This window comes from Cricetulus griseus, chromosome 7, assembly GCF_003668045.3.
Source record: "Cricetulus griseus strain 17A/GY chromosome 7, alternate assembly CriGri-PICRH-1.0, whole genome shotgun sequence".
NCBI lineage: Eukaryota > Metazoa > Chordata > Mammalia > Rodentia > Cricetidae > Cricetulus > Cricetulus griseus.
Genome location: NC_048600.1, coordinates 66,725,820 through 66,740,343, shown reverse-complemented (window position 1 = coordinate 66,740,343; position 14,524 = coordinate 66,725,820). Strand labels below are relative to the sequence as shown.

The 14,524-nt window shown below is 46.5% G+C and overlaps 1 protein-coding gene across 1 annotated transcript in view; it reads right to left on the bottom strand.

The window, feature by feature from the left end:
* The window catches only part of Fstl4 (follistatin like 4), a 684,516-nt gene that overhangs the window by 610,320 nt on the left and 59,672 nt on the right, over positions 1 to 14,524 (bottom strand). The window lies entirely within an intron of this gene.

The following is a 14,524-nucleotide window of genomic DNA, read 5'->3' as shown; positions in this document are numbered from 1 at the left end:
GTGCTTGCTGCTCTTGCAAAGGGCCTGAGTTCAGTCTCCAGCACCCACATCAGTTGGCTCACAACCATCTGCAACTCCAGCTCCAGAGGACCCAACATCATTTTCTGGATCCAAGAGCAGCGTGTCCGTGTGGATATACCCACATAGAGACATATATGCATACAAATAAATACAAATGATTTAAATGAAAATAAATATTTTCAAGTAACAATAAGTAACAGGCAAAGTTGTTTTATAAGTCCTTAAAAGTATAAGCATGACCCCAAGAGTTCCACCCAGATTACCCAGCTGTGGACATGATATAGGCATCAAACTGCATTTCTGTTACAGTATTTTTCTCCAGAGCTTTTTCTTAGACCATCCTTCTGGGGCAAGCCTCTGTACAGCCAGGAGGCCCCTTGCTATTTAACAGTAGGTGATAAAAGCTGAACCTTACAGGAGAGTGCTCAACATCTAAGGAGTCTTGGCAGGCTCCTCTCTCCCTTGAAACTTGTCTCAGATTCTCAGACATAGCTGTATTTTGCCCCTGAGAATCAATAATGATGGTCTGTAGCCAGTGAAGAGTGGGTCTTTGAGACCACATGAGAAACCCAGAGACCTTTGGTCAACGAGATAAGGGAATGAAGCCCAGGGGCTACCATTTGAAGTTTCAGTTCAATGAGGGTCAGGCCTCAATGCAGCAAGGGAGACCCAAGTCTCAAGCTGAGATAGCAGCTGCTCACACCAGAGACAATGTCTCCTAGCTCAGATTATGATTTCTTCTTGTGCTTAGGGTATCACCTGAGACACCATCTCCATCTCCACCCTGAAGCTCTCTGGTCCTCTGGCTTTCTGCCCTCACCTGCCCTGCCTAGTCAAATATTAACTGTCAACTTGATGCCTAGGAATTAGGCCTCCAGTACATTTGTGTGGGGTTTTCAGGGTTAAGATTGGCCTCTGTGAATGTCTGTGAGGGACTACCTTGATTGAGTTGATGTTAAGAAAGTCCATCTTAATTACAGGCAGGACCACTCCCTGAGCAGGCATCCTGGGCTGTAGAAAAATGAATGCTAGTGTTGGTGCATTAATCCCCTGCTCTCTGCTCTCTGCTCCTGCTGCTTTGACTCTCCCACAATGATGGCTGAAACCTGGAACTCTGAGACAAATGAGTGCTTTTTCTCTTCAGTTGCTTTTGTTGGAGTATTTATTCATAGCAACCAGGACATCAAACTTCCTATCTTTGTCTCCACTCACCAGACACTAAATTCCTTGTCCAAAACAGTAGCAAAACCAATCCTTGGTAGATTATACACTGACCTCTCAGTGTGTGTGTGTGTGTGTGTGTGTGTGTGTGTGTGTGTGTGTGTGTGTATGTGTGTGTATAGGCCAGAGGTCAATGTTTGGATTTTGGATGTCTTCTTCTATCATTGCCCCCCCCCTTTTTGTGAGACAAGGTCTCTCACTGAACATGCAGTTCTTTGGTTCAGCAGGCTGGCCAGCCCAAAGGATTCTTCTATCTCTGCCTTCCAAGCTTTGGGATCACAGCCAAGCACCATGGTGCCTGGCTTTTTCCACAAGTGCTAAGGATCTGAACTCAGGTCCTTGTGCTTGTGAGGTAGGTCCTTTACTAACTGAACCAACTCTCCTACTACACGAATATCTGGTTTTTTTAAGATTTATTTTTATTTCTATTTTATGTATATGAATATTTTGCCTGAATGTATATCTGTGCACCATGTGTGCTCAGTGCCCATTAAGCCAGAAGAGGGCATCAGATTCCCTAGAACTGGAGTGACAGTCAGTTGTAGAACATTGGGATTTGAACCCAGGTCCTCTGGAAGAGCAGCCAGTGCTCTTCACCACTGAGCCATCTTTCCAGTGAACATCTGATTTTTACAATGTAAATATGAGCTCTTTACTGAGGTTTAATTTCTTAACATAGTCAACAATTCACCCCCCACCCTCCACCCTATAGGAATACAACGTCTATAAATGTTGTTGCTATAGACCCATCCCATCTCCAACAGAACAGAGCCTATGGCTTCTCCAAAGAGTCAGGGTAGAACCTCCAGGGCAAGATGCAGAGCACAGCCTTAGGCAGATAGAACATATCTCTCAATCAGAAGTACATCTGGCAAAGCTCAGTCTTGGGTCCTGATGGTCCAAGCCAATTAACTGCAACCAAACAAGAGTCTCGTCATCCTGTCCTAAAACCCATCCAGGCTTGAGGGCCAGTGCGGGGTGGGAACTGACGAGAACATCTGCAGCTGGAAGCCCAGATGTTAAGGGACTTCTGTGTGAACTTCACAGTATTAAAAATAAAATCAAAAAAATTAAAGAGAAAAGTTAAGTATGCTGTCTTGGCTTATATCCTTCAAGATGACTTTGAAAGCCTGGTGATGAAACTGAGCCTTCTGGAATTTTTTTTCTCTGATGCCTCCCTCAAAGTCATTGACAGAAGACATCCAGTAAAAAGCCAATAGGATCTTACTTGGCTGTCCTCTCCATGCTGGAAGAGAAGTTGGGAAGACCCAGGGAATTATTTGACAGCCCAAACACCACAAAGGACAAACATGCCCTGAACAGAACTTGGTCAGACATGGAAATAGAGCAGGAAAATGATGGAGGGAGTGAAACCCCAGGATGGATGGCCCCCAGCATGCAGCCACCTCAGCTTGTTTGTTCACATCAAGGGCAGTTGCTTTGAATGAGTCTTTTGAACTTGAACAACAGCAGCTACTAAGATGACTTCAAATGGTAACAGAGGTGTGGCGCTAAGGTGGGGGTGGAAAAGGGGTACAAATGTATTTTGCCACCCCCAAGTGTTCTGTGTGGCATGTCCCTCTTGGGCCTGTATGCCACCTGTGATAGAACTAGGGTCAATGGTCAATGCACGCTCTAGATTCATTCTATTGCTAGTATTGAAAAAAAAAAAAACAAAACAAAAACAAAAACACTACTCTTACCAAGAGCAACTGAGGGGAGAAAAAGGTTTATTTAGGTGACATTTCCAGGCCATAGTTCATCACTGAGGGAAGTCAGGGCAGAAACTTGACTGATTAAAGTAAAGAACACTGCTTGCTGTTTCACTTGCAGGCCCATGCTTAGAAAGCATTCTTATCAACCTAGGGAATGTTGTCACCCACACTGGGCTGGGCCCACCTATATCAATCAATTAATAATCAAGACAAACCCCTGAAGATATGTCTAACAGGCCACTCTGATCTGGGGAATCCTCCAATTGAAACTCCCTTCTCAGAAGACTCTAGGATATGTCAAAGTGACCCTTAAAGTGCAAACATAAAACCTAGTGTGTCAGGAACTCAATGACATACATCCATCCCACGCCAAGATGGTACCAGAGAGAGAGAGAGAGAGAGAGAGAGAGAGAGAGAGAGAGAGAGAGACAAAGAGAGAGAGACAGAGGGCAGAAAGAGAGAGACAGAGAGGCAGAAAGAGAGAGAGAAACAGACAGAGACAGAGAGAGAGAGAGAGAGAGAGAGAGAGAGAGAGAGAGAGAAAGAGCACTGTTTAGAAATAAATTCCAGATGATCTTGTGACCAGTCACAAGATGGAATCAGGGGGAACTCTATGTGCAGTGTGATGCAGAGCTCATAGCCACCTCAACCTTACCGTGAGACATTGTTTTGTGAGAGCTGCACCCTGAGACCAAGTCTAGAGATCACAATTGGCTTCCAAACAGTCCTCAGACCATAAGTGACTATAGCTTGCCAGGCCCAGAGATGGGGTCTGGGAATATACCAAGTGACCAGAGACAAGACCAAACAGACCTGAAGTCATGGGACTAAGCTGGTGTGTGACATAGGTATGTGATTAAATCATCGTGTGACAGGTGAGTCAAGGCCCATGAGTTGTGACCACAAACCCACCACCCATTGTTGAAGACACAGATGGCTTGGGAACCACACCCAGGAACCCTCTGCATATGCTCTCCTGGATGGGCTTCTGGCTACTGAAGCTCTGAGGCCTGAGCTGCCATTGCTGGGGTGTTCCTTCTCAAAACACTGGTCCAGAGCATCCAGGCCATCACAATCCTCCAGTTGTTATGACCTGGCCTTCTGGGGGCCCTGTCTCAAGCCCTACCATCCCCGCCTCATAGATACAGAAGATACAACTCCATGCCAGCTGAGCCAGTCCAAAGATTCCTATATCATTACTTAGTTTCTTAGATACCCTATGCTCTTCTAAGCGGGTATCCATGAACCTATCCCTGTATTCCCACACATTCCCTTGCAAATTTTCTACTTTAAAAATGTCACTGAATTTATTTCAATTCTGCACTAGGCCTCCTTTCCACCATGGATTTCCCTATGCAGCCCTGAGGCCCTCTACACCCCAGAGTGCCTCAGACATGAGCCATCCAAGGTCTCAGACCTACAGCCACCAGGCTCATTGAGTGGACATACTTGAGGCTTCAGCTCCTAAGGGCTCCTAAGCCTTCAGCCCACCTTGCCTTTTCTAGCTTCCCTCCCTCTGCTCACCATCTAAACCATTTCCAGGTGCTCTTCCACTCTCCATCCACCCTCCCACCCAAGGTGCATCTAAAGATGGAACTTTAAATGCCACACTGTGGGTGAGGGGACAATGAATTCCATGTTTATGCCCCAGACCAGCAGCTTTTGCCCTGCATTCCATACTGGACCACAGACTCCGCATCGTCCTCAGTGTCTTCCCTAAAGGAATGTCTAAAATCACCCTCTGGTTAATTCCCTTACTTCCCTCCTGCTGGAAAATCCACCCCTCTCCCTGGCTCTCCACCTCAGCAAAGCTCCCCACCATTCAGACCCATGTGCTCAGGATAAAAACCCAGCTGGAATTCATGTTTTGTGATCTTATGCCTTACAGTCACACAGTCAGCCCCTGTAGACAGCCCTCCCACCAGAGGAAATAGACTTTGGTCCCCTCTTTCCCTCTCCATGGTGGAGTTCTGGTTAACTACTGCAGCCCTTGCCAGGGAGGCTGTCTGCACTTTTCACCCTCTCTACACCGGTCTCCCTGAGGTCCACAGTGATCATAGAAACCAAGCGGGGTTCCCAGACTAGAATCAGAACTCATCACCACTGCTGCCAGGCCCCTGGTGATAGATGCCTTCTGAACACACCTCCTGCCATGCCCCTTCCTATGGCTCTTGCTTCTGGTCCTAATATACCAAAATGGGGACCTTGGCAGGAGTTTATCCTCTGCCTACCTAGAGCATTTGGCCTTTGCATTTCCATGTGATGACTCCTCTTGTCAGTCAGATCTCAACTCAAGTGTTCTCTCCTCACAGAGTCTTCCCAGACCATTTAAGGTCTCCTCTTATCCCTTAGCTGCAATTCCACTCCAAAGGGGCAATATACACCCTTGGAAACCCAAGAAACTGTTCAAATCACACAGCCTCACATTAGCAAATCCCGTCCCCAGCTCCTACAAAAAGCCCCACCATTTTCAACACCCCTGCTCACTTCCGCATCCATATTGGCCAAAGGCATCTTGTTCATTTATGAATGCCTTCCTCTCTAGTCTGTCTCCATCCCTGGAGTGTAACCTGCACAATATATGAAACTATCGCAATATTCACTGCTGCCTCTTAGTGCCCAAGAGAGCACCTGACACTTAATAGATGATTAGTAAATGCTCATCAGATATTTCCTGAACTCTGGATGAGTGGCCAGCCCAGGTCATGGCCTGAACAAAGAGTAAAGGCTGGGGAAATAGCTCAGTGGGTAAAATGCTTGTTGTAAGCACAATGATCTCTTTTTTGAGATTTAATTTATTTATTATGTATGTATGTATGCCAGAAGAGGGCACCCGATCTTATTATAGGTGGTTGTAAGCTACCATGTGTTTGCTGGGAATTGAACTTGGGACCTCTGGAAGAGTCACCAGTGCTCTTAACTGCTAAACCATCTCTCCAGCCCAGCACAAGGATATTTTTCAACTCCCAGAACCCACATTAAAAAAAAAAAAAAAAAAAGTCAGATAGCACCGTGATTAAGAGCACTGGCTGGCCAGGCGTTGGTGGCACACACCTTTAATCCCAGCACTCAGGAAGCAGAGACAGGTAGATGTATCTCTTTGAGTTTGAGGCCAGCCTCGTCTACAGAATGAATGCCAGGACAGGCTCCAAAGCAATACAGAGAAACCGTCTCAAACAAACAAACAAACAAAAGAGCACTAACTGTTCTTCCAGAGGTCCCAGGTTCAATTCCCAGCACTGACATGACTTACAATGTCTATAACTATAAGTCCCATAAGATACAATGCCCCCTTATTGTGTGCAGATGTACATGCAGATAAAACATGCATATACATAATTTTTTCAAGTCAATTGTAGGGGCATACATTTTTATAGCCAGTCATGATGTCACATACCTTTAATCCTAGCACTCAAGAGGCAGGGGCAGATAGGTCTCTGTGTGTTCAAGCATGGGCTGATCTACATAGCAAATTCCAAGCCAGCTAGGGCTACATAGTGAGACTGCCTCAAAACAAGAAAGAGAGAACAAAAAACACTGGGAATGTCACTGGCTAGTGACCCATCTGGGCTACAGCATTAACTTGCTATTACCTGGTTTCCCAGTAATGGCAAGTTCTGGACACAGCAAGACTCTTCCATCTCCAGGTGAGGTCAGCAGCCTCCTGTCCAGCAGTGGGCAGGCCACACTCCATGCTGCCCTGCAGAAGTGGCCCATAAGCACCAACACAAGCCACAATGTAATGTCTTTGTTTTTAAAAAGGAAAAAAAGAACTGCACAAGTAATTTCAGGAGGGTGTTTTACTTAACTCAATGTATCTACAATGATGTTCCAGTCAGTACAGAACATCAACTGTATATTTTACTTAGTTTTTGCTTGTTTGTTTTTGTTTTGTTTTGTTCTTCTGAGCCAAGTACTTGAGTTGCAGTGTGCATGTTTTCTACTTGAACATTTCAACGTGAGTGGGCCACCTTTCAAGGGCTCAATAACCACTTGTGGCTGGAAGCTGTTATATGGACCATGAAGGCCAGGAATAAGCAGGTATTGTGTGTGACAGATCTGAGAAGTATAGTGTCAAAGCTGGGATGCATTTGGTTTTTGTGCTTAGCCTTTCTGTGCAATGCCTTAAGACTGAAAACACAGAGCTGTGTTGGTCCCACACTCACACATACCCCACGCACACCTTATCTCTACATCACAACAAACTCCTCTGTGATGCCTTGAACTTGCTGCCTGTGCAGGCAATAGGTACCAGTCGGGCAACCAGAGACAGCAGCAGTGCAGTTACAAGACTCCAGACATTCCAAGCTTCAGGTCCACACAGAGACTGTCACAGTTTAGTAGCTGGCCTTAATACAGATGTGTTTCTAACAGAAATGATGAATTCCATACACCAGCTGCACGAGGTGAAAGCAATTCCATCTCGAAGAGACAAGATATGTATTTGGAAATGCACCAGTGAGCTCCAACCACACACTTCATATTAACAAATCCCACCCTTCAGCAAGCTTATTGTCCTGGGGCAAACACCTGACAGTGGGGGCCGCAAAACTGTGGCGTGTCACCAACAAGGACAGCGAGAGTCTGCTGAAGTGAGAACCAACAACCTGGCACTAATATTCCTTATACTTGCTTCTGAGAGAGGGCACAGCCTGGAGGGTGAGAGTATTTCAGTTAATACAGGAGTGTTTCCTGAGGGCTAGCTGGGCCTCGGGCACAAGGCTCAGGGCAGGGAGGATGAAGGAGAGGAGGGGAAAAGTAAATGTGCCACCTCCATTTAGAGATTGTAAAGGAGCCATGTCTGGTTTAGGAGAGGAAAATTGTCCCTGTTTTTTGATGTAAAGAACACAGTCAAGTCAGGCAGACAGGGATAGATTGGGTGGGGTATGCTAATAAAGCAAGTGCCCTTCATCTTCCTTGGATGAAGATGCAGCCGATGGAAGAGGATGGTGAAAACACACACACACACACACACACACACACACACACACACACACACACACACACACACACACAATCAGCCAAAATAAACTCTTTCTCCTTAAATTGCTTCATGTCCCATATTTGGTCAGTGCAATGAGAAAAGGAACCACAAGGCAAGTCTCACTGTAGGCAATGCAGAGAAGAGACTACAGGCCAGATGCAAAAAACATCTGTCACATAGAGGAAGTGAGGTATGGACAGCCATGGAAGTTTCCTTAGAATCTGGAAGAACAAATTCAATCTGTGTTCTCAGAGAGAGGTGGGCATTCCCACCAAAGCGAGGAAAGGGGTCAGGACATGCAACCTCTGGCCTTCCTGACCAAGAGACTAGCATGAGACAGGTGAGCTTCCAGCAGAGGTGGAGGACACAGTATACTGCTGCAGCAACCCTGAGCACTGGCCCAGGCTCCCCAGGAGACTTGGGGAAAGTTGGAGTCTTACAAATTGTAGCCAAGAGGACAGGTATATGCTGCCCAGGGTATCTGCTTAGGATGCAAATCATCTCTGCTGATTCAGGTCCTTCCAAAGTTTGGCACTCTTAGTCTGTTCAGCATGAATCTTCCCTCTGGAGATAAAAGACTCAGGAAAAGCCATTTGCAGCAAGGATGCTGACCTGGTACTGCACTGAAACCTGAAGGATGGTCCATCGATTGGCTCCCAGGCCCTGCAACTGTCAGATAGGGCCAGCCAGGGCCAGTGCCACTAATCCCCACTGGGGGTCTGAGTGAGCAAGTGGGCCATCAAGCAGCAGATAAAATATTCTAGCTCTCTAAGTCCCATGAGTGTCATTCTGAGTGGAAAATGACATTATAGGTTGTGTTGGGTCATTGGGTAATTAGGTAAAATGAATGACTAAGTAGCTTGTGAAAGCCATGTTACCAGTGGCTCCTCAGACTGAGGCATTGGCCTGTCCTCATTTGTCTGAGCTCTGGGGACTGAGAGAAAAAGTCAATAGCACTAACAATGTCCTCCTACCAGGTGACCTGAGGGAGGACCTAGTCCCTGATGCTTAACTGGAGCTCTGAGATAAACTGGGAGGAGGTGGGGGAAGAGGAACACATAGATTATTCTAGATTATCTCTGCCCAGGGTACCAGCTCTTTGCTGTCCAAAGAAACCCCAGCCCAAGCCTAGCACCTCACTCATCCTGACCAATGGCATCCTTGGTTAAACTGAGAAAGCAGCTGATCCTTCTAGAAGCATGTACTCATGTTATGTTGCTGCCCATGAGAATACTGGGCTAAGTTTTTTTGTTTCTACCTTTGTCACCATCCATCTATGCCACAATCCTACAAAGCTGAGAATATAACTGTCCTCATTGTCAGTTGCAGATATGGGTTCTCAGGTCACACAGGAAGCAAGGGGCAGAGTCAGGATACATAGACTCCGTTTGGTGTGATTCCATGTCTCTTGTTGTGTCTGATGGACTGAACCCATGAGAGGCCAGGCAGGGAATGGATGTACTAGGTCCTTCAAATGGATGCTTGGCATAGCCAGCTGCTTACATGGTAAGAAAAAGAAAAGGCCCAGAGAGTAGAAAATACAAGAAGCTTTCCCAGAGCTGGGGGTCACCAAGGGAGGAATTGGTGTCACCAAACATGAAGTGTAAGGGGGAGGAGCTGAAAGTATGAATTGTCACTAATCCTTTACTGCTGCCTGATTTGGAGACACCACTTGAAAAAGCTTTTTTCTCTAGCATCCTATGGGCAGAACCTAAGAGGAAGTAACTGGGAAATGGATTGTAGGAAATGTAGTTTGGGCATTCTGGCCCAGCGTCATGGTGTATAAACAGGTAACAGAAGTGGAGGGAACCAAAGGAGTACTAAGCCAAGCCTTCCATTCCCAATGGCCTCTGTCACTGGTGTGGTAACAATTCTTACTTTAGAGACAGAGAAAAGGAAGACTGAGAGCCTACATAACATGCCCAAGGTCATCTGGAAGAATCCAGATTTAAACACACATCTGCCTGACTCCTCCACCCAGAAAATTGGATATATACATGGAAGTCTTGCTTGGAAAAAGTTGGATCCATGACTCTCTGTGTCACGGACCCCACTGGTGAGTTATCTTCCTTATGATGTAGCCCCTTTGAAGAATGTACGCACAGGGTGACTTACATCTACCGTCTACACTGTGCAGTTCTCAGCCATTCCAACCATGATAACCAGAGACAAGAGCAAGCTATAGAATCCATAACCCTGCTCTGCAGACACTGCCAGGACCTGGCACCCACAGCAAAGCTGGCCAGGGGTATCTCCAATGAGGCAGCCTTGCCACAGAGCCCAGTCTCAGGCCAGGGTCAGAAAGCCTGTGGCTTACTGCTTTGGGTCCTTCCCCACTTCACCCATATCCCAAATTATTCCCTCCCTAAGCTCTGTCTCCTTGCTGGATGAGATCACTAGTGAAAGGAGCCTGCTGTGTCACTAGGGAACTTAACAAGGCTAATTCCACTGAAACCTCCATTAACTTTACTACTTCTCTGTAAGTGCTTCATTGTAAATAACGATTCCGCACCACGGAAACACTGCTGGGATCTCCCAGTGGACAGAAAATTAAAGCCGGCTGCCGCCTCCTGCTCACGGGATGCACTGTGATGGCTACATAAGCTTCCAAGCCACAGAAGGCTGCAGACATTTCCCACTGATTCCAGGGGAAGCTCCTGTCTAAGCTGCCTTACTGAACACACTGCTGTGGCAATATACTCTCCACAGCAGCACACCAAATCTCACTCTCTGGCTCCTTCGGGGGAAAAAGCATTACAAAACTGTGTACACAACGAGAACTCACTCATCTCAGAAAGACAAATGGCTTAGCGCCCCCCTCTCCCCAGCCCTTTTCTCTAACAAGTCTCAAGGAGAGACACCCTGAGGACAAAGGACATGCATAAACTATCTCCAAGATGTATGTGTATACATGTGTGTGCACATGCACACACACACACACACTCACACACACACACGCACGTATACACACAGATATATGCCTAGTCACGTGTACACAATCCTGTGAAAGCCAATGGTCCTATTGTTTTAATTTTGTTAAAGATTTGTTTCCTTTTTAGTTATTTGTACATGCCTATGTGAGTGTATGCATGTGTCTGTGGGTACCCACTGAGGCCAGCTGGAGTTACAGGCAGTTGTGAACTGCCTGGCATAGGCGCTGGGAATCAAACTTGGAGCCTTCAGAAGAGCAGCAAGCGCTCTGAACTGCTGAGCCATCTCTCTAGTCCCCATCTTGTTATTTAAGACAAGATTTCTCACTGACTGGAAATTCTCCTGTGGAGCTATGCTGGCTGGCCAGCAAATCCCAGAAGTCACTTTGTCTCAGTGCCCACAGCACTCGGACTGCAAACACGCACCACCACACCTGGCTTTTTATGTAGGTACTGAGACTCAAACTCAGGTCTAAGCTTGTGTGGCGTCATGAGCAAGAAGGTAGATACGCAGAGTTGGTATAACAAAAGTTATATTTTATTATGCTGAGGGTCATCACATGAAGTTCCTAACTACAGCCCTGTGGTGGTTTGAATGTAATTGACCCCCATAAGCTCATAGGGAGAGGCACTATTAGGAGGTGTGGCCTTGCTGGAAGAAGTGTGTCACTGTGGGGGTGGGCTTTGAGGTCTCCTAATGTTCAAGTATGCCCTGCTGCCTGCAGATAAAGATGTAGAACTCTCAGCTCCTTCTCCATGAACACTGCCATGTCCCACCATGATGGGAATGGACTAAAAACTCTGAAACTGTAAGTCACCCAATTAAATGTTTTCCTTTGCAAGAGGTACTGTGATCATGGTGTCTCTTCACAGCAGTAGAAACCCTAACTAAGACAAGTCCTATAAGCATATACCCCCAAGGCTGATCACCTGTGTGACATACTTTTAGCCCAAGGTTGGGTCCAGTCTCTAACTGTAGTCTGCAGTTCCAGGGTCAGGACCCCAGGGGAGATTCTCCAGTTGTAGAGAAGATCAAGGTGGTATCTCTCCAGCAGTCCCAGCCGTCCTGAAGATGTTCAGAGCACAGCATTGTTTTTGATCTCTGCTTATATACTATCCAGTGGGCATCCACTCCTGTGTCTGGTTATCCTGAGTGAGTGATGTCACCAGGTTCTGGTTATCAGGTACAGCCTTGGGTGTGGTGGATTTCCTAACTAAGGCATTTTTTACTATGCTAATTACTGGCTGAGCCATCCCCGCCCCCATTCCTCAGTAGGAGTTTAGAACTTAAGAGACCTGACCCAGCCCTCCATCCATATGCCCATCCAACAGGCACAGCTGCTCCAATCCTGTAGCAGCCTGAACTTTTTGTGTCCCTGTGTCCCCATCTCATATGTACGGCACACACCTGGGAAGTGTCAGCAAGAGGAGCCTCTAAAACAAGAGCCACCTAGAACAGAAGTGAAAGACAACCTCATTTTGAAAATAACCAGACACTGCCCCCCAGCTGTACATGGACAGTAAAGCCCCCGAGAGGAAAGTTTTGTCAGACTTTGAGATAACAGGTCCTGGTGACACCTGAGAACTGCAGGCCTCAGCTCCCTACTTGGGGGCTAGAAAGTATAGATATGTCTTGGCTGAGCTCAGAGCAAGTCTTTGCTTAACTCTGGCATAGGCCCAGCACTGGGCCCCAGGATGCAGAGGGAAGCTCAGCCTGAGGGCCACCTTGAATCACAGGCCCTAATTTAACTGTCTTGCAGCACTCTGCACTTGCTTGCCTTGTGCCTTGTTGGAGCTGCAGGCAGGTTTAGGTGACCTGAGAAATTCACAACATATGCACAGATGCCCACGTACATTGTTTTAAAATCAAGGTGACATGGAGATAGCTTCTAACTACAGCTTCCAGCTCTGATTTTACACAAGAAAAACCATTTCCCCAGAACTATAAGATCTTCAACATGAAGAAATTTTTAGGGTGGGTAATCCAACATAAACTGTCTCTGGCTAGGCCTTCTCTATCAATCAGATGACAGTGTGATAGCTCTCTCTCTTCCCTCAGACATGTGCTTGTCCATGATGCCCCCAGCAGCCTTATTGGTTCCAGCTCCATATGTCCTGTGGTTGGTGACCCACAGGCAGAGATCACTCAATTATAGTAAATGGCAGATGGGAGACTCAAACCTGGCTCTTTGAGCTCTGGGTCCTCTTTCCTCTTTGCAGCACCACATGGCTACTGTCTCAGGCAACTGGGATTAGCAGTCCTGAAGGGTTAATCCAGGGTCACTCCCCTGCAGCTATTTACAGAGTCTTTCCCTTGAACAGCCTGTACCCTGCAGGCTGGGGGAGCAGCTGTCACTCTGCATTTTTCTCCGCTGATGTCGGCCTCCCTCCTGACCTCAGTTTCATCACGATGTGCCTTTAAATTTGATCCCAGAAGAAACTTCAAGGCAAATTTCCCCACTGGTGATGTTTATAAAACTTGTCATTGTTTATGCTATTACAGCACCGTCAAACACAGGGAGCAGTGTACCCAGTTACTACATGGCTTTGCTTCCCTTTGGGCTAGAAGCACACCCCACACAGAAAACTCCAGATCCTGAGGATGGCACTCCATACACATACGCATATGAACACACACACACACATGCTCAGGTCTTGGGAGCTCTTGCTGTTCTTCCAGAGGACCAAGTTTAGTCCCCAGGACCCACATCAAGTTGCTCACAACAGTCTGTAACCCCAGTTCTAGGGGATCCAACACCCTCTTCTGGCCTATGCAGGCTCTGCATTCGTGTGACATATGTGCACATGTATGCGCACACACATACATATAAAATTTAAAATCTTCCTTTAAAATAGAGACTTCCAATAACTGAAAATGTAAGAGAATGGACCAAGAGGTTTTCTTTCTGGAAATCCTGCCCCAAATAGAAATACATGACATTCATACTGGTAGGCTGAAGGAGAAAATAAATGTATTAAAAGACAGTGATATGGTCAGGCATGGCAGCCACTACATTACAGCCACCTGTAAACCCAGCTCTTAGAAGTTTGAAGCAGTAGGATTACTATGAGTTCAGGATCAGCCTAAAGAGCATAGTATATTCAAAACCAACCTGGGCTACCGTGTGAGACCCTAACTCATAGCCTACCCTCCTCCCTGAAAAAAAGGATATTGACCAGATGACCAGTGAATACTAAATTCAATTTAAAAAATGGGAAGGGGGGGCTTGCAGGGAGAAAAATTAGCATACAAAAAAGTTACTTGCTGCTATAAGAGGGAAATCTAATTTTTCAATGAAGTTTTCTGGCTGCAACAAAATGAACCCACTGGTCACACATTGTAGCCTTGAGAGTTGGAACACAGATATAATGAGACTCCAGACACTACCCAGACTAAAAGCATGACAATACCACCAAATAGTCTTGCTCAGACAGTTCAACTTGAATCTGACCGGGCCTTTCCAGAGTCACCTGGAAGTCAGAGAACCCTAGAGTCACCTCACCAAGGACAGATGTCGACAAGCATTCCAGAACTGGTCCCAAGAAGCCACCTGCAATATCATGGCGATGAGTGCAGGCACCTCAGCTGGGCCATCCACAGGAGTCTGGAGTCCGGATGGCCTGTAACCCAGCCGTAAGGAAAGCTGGAAAGT